We start from the raw sequence: 9,121 nt of genomic DNA, 5'->3' as shown, positions 1-9,121 counted from the left end.
GTGATGGCGGGGGCAAATCCTGTCACTGGGACACACGGTAACCCGGAAATAAACCTAAGTATTTCTCTTAGGGTTATTGTGCATCCACTCTCAGTCACCCTCTTTCCAGCTGAAATTGAAAATAATACATTTTCATCCAACTTCAACAGAATTAGAAACTAGAAATGGGTTTCTTTTGAGAATTAATGTCAGATTTTCTGTGTACTTTTGGCAAAAGTGATTTGTTTTTCTTATTATTTAGTTCATGCAAGACCACGGTAAAGAAGTATATATTTATGATATGTCATCAATGATATAAAAATATATAGTTATGATGTGGCTGTGCAAGTCCTTGCAAAGAGTTATAAACAAATTTAAGAAATTTCATTTTATTTGAAGATTATCACATAGGAGTTCAGTAACCTGGTTAGTTTTCCCTTCTGGCCTGAAAATGAAATGGATCAGTATCAGAACTCATGAGAATTGTGTAAAGTACTGAGTCAGACTTTTGCCTTACCTTCTGCTGCATGGAGGTACTTCACAAAACTCTGGAATGTCTGAACCTCCCTCTGATGGGCGTTTGATAGCGGCTGTCCAGGATTATGATATACTAGCATAACCCGCGCTCCGCGCGCATGGAGGGTGAGCTGGTTTATCCCATATGTTTCCCTTCAGGCAACTTGCCATTTACCTGAATATTTGAAAAGTGTGAGGGTAGAAATCAATGTTAGGAAAAAGTCCCTGGAGTATGTCTTCCTTGTGAGTCATCTAATGATGTAGTGTACATATGTCTATGGTCAGATGTAAATGTCTGTTTGTCCATATAAGGTATTGGGTATTTTCTGTTTATAGTACTTGTTGATACACAATGTTTTGGGTTATGGCATTGTTGTTATGGTAGCCTTGTTTTGATGTTGGTGTGATTTGAACGGTGATGCTGGAGAAGCGGCGAGCTCGGGAAAAAGCAACATAAAGCTGTCCATGGCTGAAGACAGGTTGAGGAAGATACACTCCAACTTTGTCGAACGTCTGGCCTTGCGCTTTGTTGATTGTCATGCAGTAGCAGATGCGAAGTGGGAATTGGGTTCTCTCCAAAATGAATGGTAAATTTACATCCGACTCAAAAGGTTTTTTCAACAACAAAAAAACAAGGTTTTTATTGATTTTTGAAGGGTCTTTGAGGTTTTTGAGGTGTTTTTTTTGGCTGTTGATAAAAAAAATATTTGACTACCTGCCTACCCTGTCTCAAAACCTAGGGTCGGGTTACAGCAGACCAACATAGGAGTTAAGTCCACTACAATGACGCATAAAGTTATTCAGAAAGCATTTCAATTTCAGCTGCAACTTTCATTACCATTGAAGTGGTAAAAAATTTCAGTTGAGGCTAAACATCTGGTGCATACATTTTGAGTTTTGTTTTTGTTTGTCAGTCAACAACGTTCGTCAACATGATTAAACGTGTGTGGCCCATGCACTATTAACTGCCAACGCTGTCCTTGATGAGCGGTGCTGCCACCTCTTAAAATTGGTTAGAACTACGATGTCAATAACGGTAGCTAACGGTCAAATAAATCTGCCTCCAAAAACACATTTTCCCAAACATTTTCAGCAGATTTTATTGTACCGTCAAGATTTGGCACTCATTGGCAATATACATGCCACATATGATAACAGTCAGACCCTTAATAAAGTCGGAGTTAGCGCTACAAAATACCACAACTCCGCAATAATATATAAGATAACTGTGATGAGTGATAGTAGCTTTGCAGTGGTTAGGGGGACTTGTTCCTTGCATTCCAGGAACTCCCACTTTGATGGCCTTGCTTTAAAAAGCTAGAAAGACAAAAAGTACTGATACGCAGTTATATAGCAAAACAAACAATACAATTAATTGTACATGTATCTTTCATTGTCAGCAGTATGTACCTGCAAGCATAATAAAAGTTGACATATATTTACATGCAGTTTTTATGATGGTATTACAAATAATGTTCACTATTCATTTGTGCCAGTTGTAAATAGCAAAAATGTAACAGTCCAACACCCTTGGATTCCCTTTTAAACGTTGAATTTTCTACACAGCTCTTACTATTTATGATATTTCTTATTGATAATGCCATTTATTGACATGAAATATGTACATACCTCAAGCAAACCGAACTTTACCAGGCAATTAGTGAAACTTTCAGTTTCCTTCTCAGCTTGACCCAGCTTTATGTCATTTATCTGCTCAGCAGATAAAACATAAGGAGGTGGTCCTCCTTGCAGGAGACAGAATGCTGAAATCATAAGAAGATGATTAAAAATCTTATCAAGTAGTATACTGAATGTGAAGATTGGGTGCAGTGAGTAAATTTCTATTGTAACGTCAAATAACACAATCTACATATTTTTTTTATTTGAAAAGTTCAGCTGTGTGTGTTAATGAATTCTACATGTATAGGCTGATAGAAGACCCAAAATCATTATCAACAATTATAGTTTATTTCAAAATGCTCTCACCCGTCACCACTCCGAATAATGTATAATCATACAACGAGAGCCAAACATCTTTGGCAAGCTCAAGACGATTTTCTGTAAGTTTGGTAATACAATACCTATCCCGCATTTTGCTGAAGAGAAGGGCCAAGAATTCCCTCCTTGCCCCACCTTGGTCCTCAACATCCTCCCCAATAAAGTGAACTTTAAGGGGGAGGCGAGGATCGGTGACAAACGGGAGTTCCTCTTTAGCCGAGACCAACACATCCATTCTCGACACGTAGATGTCATTAAAATCTCCAGCCATGAGGTCCTGCCGCTCCTCATCTATACCTCCGTCCTTGAAGGAAGAGGCCTCTATATTCATTAAGAATATTAACATCTGACTTGTCATTTTCCATCTCTCTGCAATGGAAAGTGAAAATGTATAGTCCGATAGTGGTACTACATGTATGAGGGTGCTACAATTTGGGGCACAGGCTAGTCCCTCTATGCTAAGTATATTTTGCAACCCAGCAGGTTGTTGTCAAGTCAAAAATTCCAATCAGCACAGGATTTACTATAATCCGGTAACATACATAATATAATTAATTGTTGTAGTTTACTACCAGTTAGGGCTACTTTAAAGGTTGGATGAATTTTTGGTACTGATATTGGTGTCTTTCGTCTATACGTTATCTACAATGTAAATAATGTGGTGAAAGCAATAATTTATCAGTTTTTAGCTCAGCTGACAAAGTCAGCGGAGCTAGTAGAATAGCTGTTCAAATGGTGTCCGTCCTGCAATCCACCCACCCACCCTAATGGAAGATTATCTAAATGATATTAAAATAAAGGCCAAAAGGGAAAAATTTACTAAGCTTAGAATTAGTGACCACAACCTTGAAATTGAAAGAGGACGCTATTCACGCCCTAAAACCCCCAGAGATGAAAGATTTTGTAACTTTTGTAAAAATGATTTAAATCAAAACATTATTGGGGACGAAACCCACTTTCTCATTAGCTGTCCCAAATTTAAGCTGATAAGAACCACTCTGCTGTCTTCACTTCCAGACAGGGTCCTTGGGCTTGACAAAGAGAAACAGGTCTTCTATATCCTTAATTCTAAAATACCTTGGAACCGTAAAGTCAACTTTTAAATGGAAAATGCATAAGCCTCGTTCTGAGAGTGGAGTGTTTTGGACACGCAACCAAGATGCTCTACCAAAGTTCCCTCGGGTTGCACTAAAATGTGGAAACCATGCACACGTCACGTCAATGAAATTTCAGCTCACTTCCGAAGTTTGAGGCTCTCAAAACACTGCTTCAAACACAAATCAGCCAAGGAAGCATCAACCACCCTAAGTTTTTTAATGAGCACTACACATATTTGCCGAGAAAAACGCTCCAAATAGCCCATTTGCGCGGATTTTAGCATCACTTCCTATGCGCGCTGTACAAAATGTACATGTCTCATTTTCTGTAACGTTGCCGTAACATAATGTAAACAACGGCGCTACCGGCGCTCTGGGCCGGCGATGGATGGAATTTGCCAAATTCGCACGTATTCAAGTTATTTTCGTGGCCTATCTTTTTAAGTTTGAGGTATTTTAGAATAGAAATTGAACCCTCGGCTTCGGACCTTGGTTGAGTTACCAAGACACTCGAGGGTGGAGCTAAAATACAGTCCAAACCCTATCGGCGAGGGTTTGGACTGTATTTTAGCTCCACCCTCGAGTGTCTTGGTAACTCAACCAAGGTCCGAAGCCGAGGGTTCAATTCCTTAATTCTAGTGGTGAAACATCAACCCAAGCAGCCAACTTTATTTATGAAGCCTCTACATATAGCTTTCCATCAAAACTAAAACTTCAACTTAATAGATGTTGTCACTACTTTTCCACATCGTGCCTGCTTCTATTCCACTGTTTCATCTTTTGTAATATACATATTTTATAACGCATTTATTTTGCTGTTATATGATTTCTCTGTAGACTCTAACGCTTTTTTTATTATCATTTGTAGTCACATCACCTTCGCACGCTGATGGTCAGGGTACCTTTCCTAAGACAGATCCCTGCCTGTTTTACTTTCCTCTGCTTCTTCTCTCTATCCCGCACCAGTTTATTGTATTTTCTAAACCTAATTGAATGTAGTATTCATCTGGCTCAATAAACTGCTTTGATTTGAATTGAATCGAATTTAAAAATGGCGGTAGTCGCTGCTTCAATGAAGGTGAGTGAAATTTCTCATGTTCAATCGGGTGATACTCTTTTAATCAACGTGACCATGTACCTGAAATTTGTTTAGGTACTGAAAAGAGTCCATATAGTTCAGATTTATCAATAGTTTTTTATAATATTGCGGAAATTTTGTGCACAAATTAGCGAAAGTTGGTGCTCGTCTCATGTCATTTTAGAGCGAGAAATTTGTTTCCGTCGATCTCTACCAGTGAAAAACGCTTGCATAGCTTCGAATTTTTGTGAAAATAAGTATCTGAACTTGGTTTCAAATAGTCTCGAGAGTTACCTTTGTGGTGATACATATGGTACGTGATAAATATTTGTGGAATTTGTGAAATTCGGTTTTCAAACGTGCCGATGATGCAAGCGATCTCGCGTGAATTTTGCAAGTCCTGATATGTCGACCGGGTGTCAAAAATCACTTGCCTAAATTCAATTCAAAGATCTAAAATAATATATGAACTTAGTTTCAAATAGCCTACGCAATTATCATTTCGGTGATATATAATGCATGCATGTAATAATTGATTAATCTGCCTAAAACGCGCAATTAAAACGGCGAAAGATCTTGATAAACACTCTGGTGGCGGTCGCACTAAATAACGACCGGTAGGGCCCGGAGTCTGGCGGAGAAAAAAAGGTAGCGCCCGGAGGTTGAATCGGGATTTTTATGCACTTTTAACTGTATATATATGTTGTTTAGATGTATTTCTAACAGTTCTGTTACTTTGATGACCAAGCTTGCACCTAAAGTTGGTAAAATTGATGCTTGTTTATGGACTGCGCTAGCGACCGGAGAATTCGCCGTCGGCCATTTTGGCTGCGGTCCCTGAGTTGTTGTGGTTGGCAATTTTGCAACAAATCTCGCCATTTACGTTTGTTTTCTCCCTGTCTGGTCATTGGCCGTGACAACAATTATTTTGAAAGTCACATTATGACATCGTAGTATGAATTCCACTGCAGTTTCGTTACGCAGCAATGCTCATGTTTTTGGTTTGCAATCCTGTACTGTCTGCACACTGCGCTGTGCATGGCTGTGCTGTAGGCTGTAAAAAAGACAAATACGATAGCCTTGGCCTAGCCCAATAGGATAGGCTTAGAGTATAACTCAACAGGCCCTCATGATTCATTTGATGGACACCTTATTTGATAGTACCTCATCATTAAGTCCACTAGATCCTGTCATTACAGCCAGATCCCGTTTGCGAAGGTCAAAAAGCGAACCTCAGGTTGCAAAGGCAAATGCATTGAGGCCGTGAGATTGGAGTTTCTCTTTGAATTGCCCAATGATGTTGTTATTAGGGTAATCAGGCGTGATCAGAGATTAGCGCAATCTAGCCTAATCTCCTATGGCATGTCTGGCTGACCTACCACAGCAGGTGTTACGGAATTTGTTATCGTTACTCCTGCCTGTAAGTGGCACATCATCTGACAAAATCAGAGTGTACTCAATGTAGGCCTAATGGCAATGCTTCAGATGAAGACCTGATCGGTCCTGTCGGATGCTTGTTTCTATAGTGAAGTAATGAGTGATCAATCCATGGCTTTGAATGCTGAGCAAATGCGTATCTCGAATGTTGTCAGTGAAATATTTGAAAGTCAGAAAGATACCTGTGGTGATTTCACAGTGACCCCGGACCAGATCCAAGGAATAATTCGGCGGCTTAAGTGTAATACCGCCTCTGGAATAGACGATATTTTTTCTGAACATATTATTTTTGCTAATTCCCCTGAATTGTGTAATTTTTTAAGTGCTGTTTTTAGTGTTATGATAAATTGTTATGTCCTTCCAGAATGTTTTCTTAAGGGTGTTATCATACCAGTTCTCAAAAAACCATGTTTAAACCCAAACGATGTAACTAATTATAGACCTATTACCTTAAGTTCAGTCCTGTCGAAGCTGCATATGAGCATATTTCAAAAGAGGAAATTCCAGTGATCGTGTACATATGTTAATTACGCTTTTTGCTCATCGGTAGCGTTATAAAACCGACTTTGTTTGCCGACACGTGTGTCTACTTTCTAAACGAACTGATCTGAGATAGTCGTGATGACGTAGTTCCATGGCGCCAAATTTAAATTCGTATAGTGGATTATAGAACGTTGCTCCAACTTAAAATGAGTATACTGTATATTCATGAAAATAACACCACTTCGGGATATTCAAGGCCCGGCCTCTTCTCTCGGGTCTATTCACCAGAGGTAACCAATGCAGTCGGTCGGTAACTAGTAATGACTCAGTCGAGCTGTCACGGTAAAGGCCTATTTATGCTGCAGACGAATGCGAACGCGAACGCGACCACGAACGCGGACGCGGCGTTCGCGTTGGATTGATTAAATGGAATTTAAATGTAGTCGTTCATACAGACTACGACCGCGATCGCGGCTGTATTTTTGTCCGCGCGAAAAGCGGACCAGATTGCCCCCAGAGCGAATTTCTGGCAAAAGGTCGCGCGGCATATTTCTTAACAACCAATCAGATGTTTTGTTTACGTTCATCTGCAACCACCTTGCGATCGACACACGTGGCTCAGTTTAATGTAGGCTTCGTCGATGCAAAGTCGCGGGATACAACCGAGCTACTTATTTAGGAAATCCAAAAAAAAACAATACTATACGTCTGTACCATTCCCAGGACATAGTCAAACTGTTCCTCTGTCATCCTAAAGCACTCCTTAAACTTGTCAGGGTAAAAGTGAAGCTCCTTCACTAGATGATGGTATTCTCCGTATTTGTCTCGTTTCTGCAAAATCTCGTGCACACATATACGCCTCTGTCTCCTTCTCCTCCGTGTGTACAGGTACATTGCCAAAATTTCATCAGCGGTGTCAGTGTCTGAGGAAGACGCCATTTTGCTTGGTTAGGAAGTGGAAGTATTGTAATAATGCTATGCTTCAGCCCTGTGACTGTACTAATTTTTATGTAAACTTTTTTGATGAATAAATCAAATTATGTCTAAAAAGAAAGTACATGTAGGCCTATACAAACGTCCAGCTCGACAAGGTCGCGAATTACGACATGCCGCATCAATAACCAGGTTATGTATGAACGGCGATTCGCGCGGATAGTCGCGCGGAAAGTCGCGCGGAAAGTCGCGTGGTCGCATTCGTCTGCAGCATAACCAGACCTTTACGCTAAACCACTTATTACCGCAGCCCTATTGATTCGAAGTGTTGTGGGCCTACTGGTCGATCAGTGTGCATCTGGAATGACGTAAATAATAAGGCCACTCGCCGACCGTTTATACAGGTTGCCTTATAAAACTTAAGCACTTTTTAGATTGATCCAAACCCCCCAAAACAAAAAAAGTCCTTATTGAAACTCTGAAGTAAAATCTACGAACGCTTGCATTAATAAAGCAAAGTGAGATTCAGGCAATGATAGTAGTCAGGAAATTCCGAAGAAAAACGAGGTGCTCATCGTAGACTCCCTTGGCCTACGTGGCAGAAAACAGAATCAAAGTTTCTAGGATTTGTGGTTTTCTTGTGTAATTCTAGGCCTATAGGCCTATAAATGAAGCCCCACTGAAGGTACCCACATTGCAGACAACCTGTGCGACAATGGATGCTGTAGAGCCGCTGAGAAAACGACGCCGGCTCTACACCGTGACAGAAAAACTTGCCTACCTGAGAGACCAGAAGGAGGCACTGGTGATCGGTACGGTGCGCAGTATGAGATAGTTCGCCGCCCACTATAACATCCCCTGGGAGACGTTTAGAAGGTGGAATCTCGAGGACCTCGAGCAGAAGCAAGAACAAGGGCATGGCCGGAAGAAAACGGTGATGGAGCCCCGTGATCCGTTCTGGCCACAGGTTGAGGACCAGCTTTACCAATGGCTGCCGCAGATGAGAGAGCGTCGCCTCGCAGTCTCCGTTCTCGACATTCAAGATAAGGCGTTGGTAGTGTGGCAAAGCTGGTGGAATGAATTAGCCAAAGATGTCAGAGAAGGGATTCATCATTGTCGCCCTCAGCTATGGGATTTCAACGCATCCATAGGCAGGGTGGAGTGCTTGATGAAGAGCCACCACGTGTCCCTACGGAAGGTGAATACAACGACCATCCCGCTGATGCTGCTGCAAGGATCCAGACCTTCCGAGATGCGGTTACTGGGAGCATCGATCGTCTTAATATACTTATATATTCTTTAACATGGACAAAACCTTTGTCCTGTTTGACATGAGAACCATGTACACGACCAACACCACGGGGGAGAAGGCCATAGACGTCCGATCATCCAGAAACAATACCAAGCTGGGATACACCGTCACCCTCTGTATCGCAGACTTTGGAGCAAAGTTGCCGGCGCACATCACTTTCCCCAGAAGAGGTTTCGTCCGGGTGTTTGCAGCCCTCCAAGACAACTCACCAGCAGATGTAAAGATTATCCAATCAGAAACTGGTTGGATGAGGGAGGAAACGGCGAACCACTGTTTAGTACGTCACCG

Source organism: Lineus longissimus, chromosome 4 (assembly GCF_910592395.1).
Source record: "Lineus longissimus chromosome 4, tnLinLong1.2, whole genome shotgun sequence".
NCBI lineage: Eukaryota > Metazoa > Nemertea > Pilidiophora > Heteronemertea > Lineidae > Lineus > Lineus longissimus.
Note: the sequence above shows the minus strand (reverse complement) of the source record.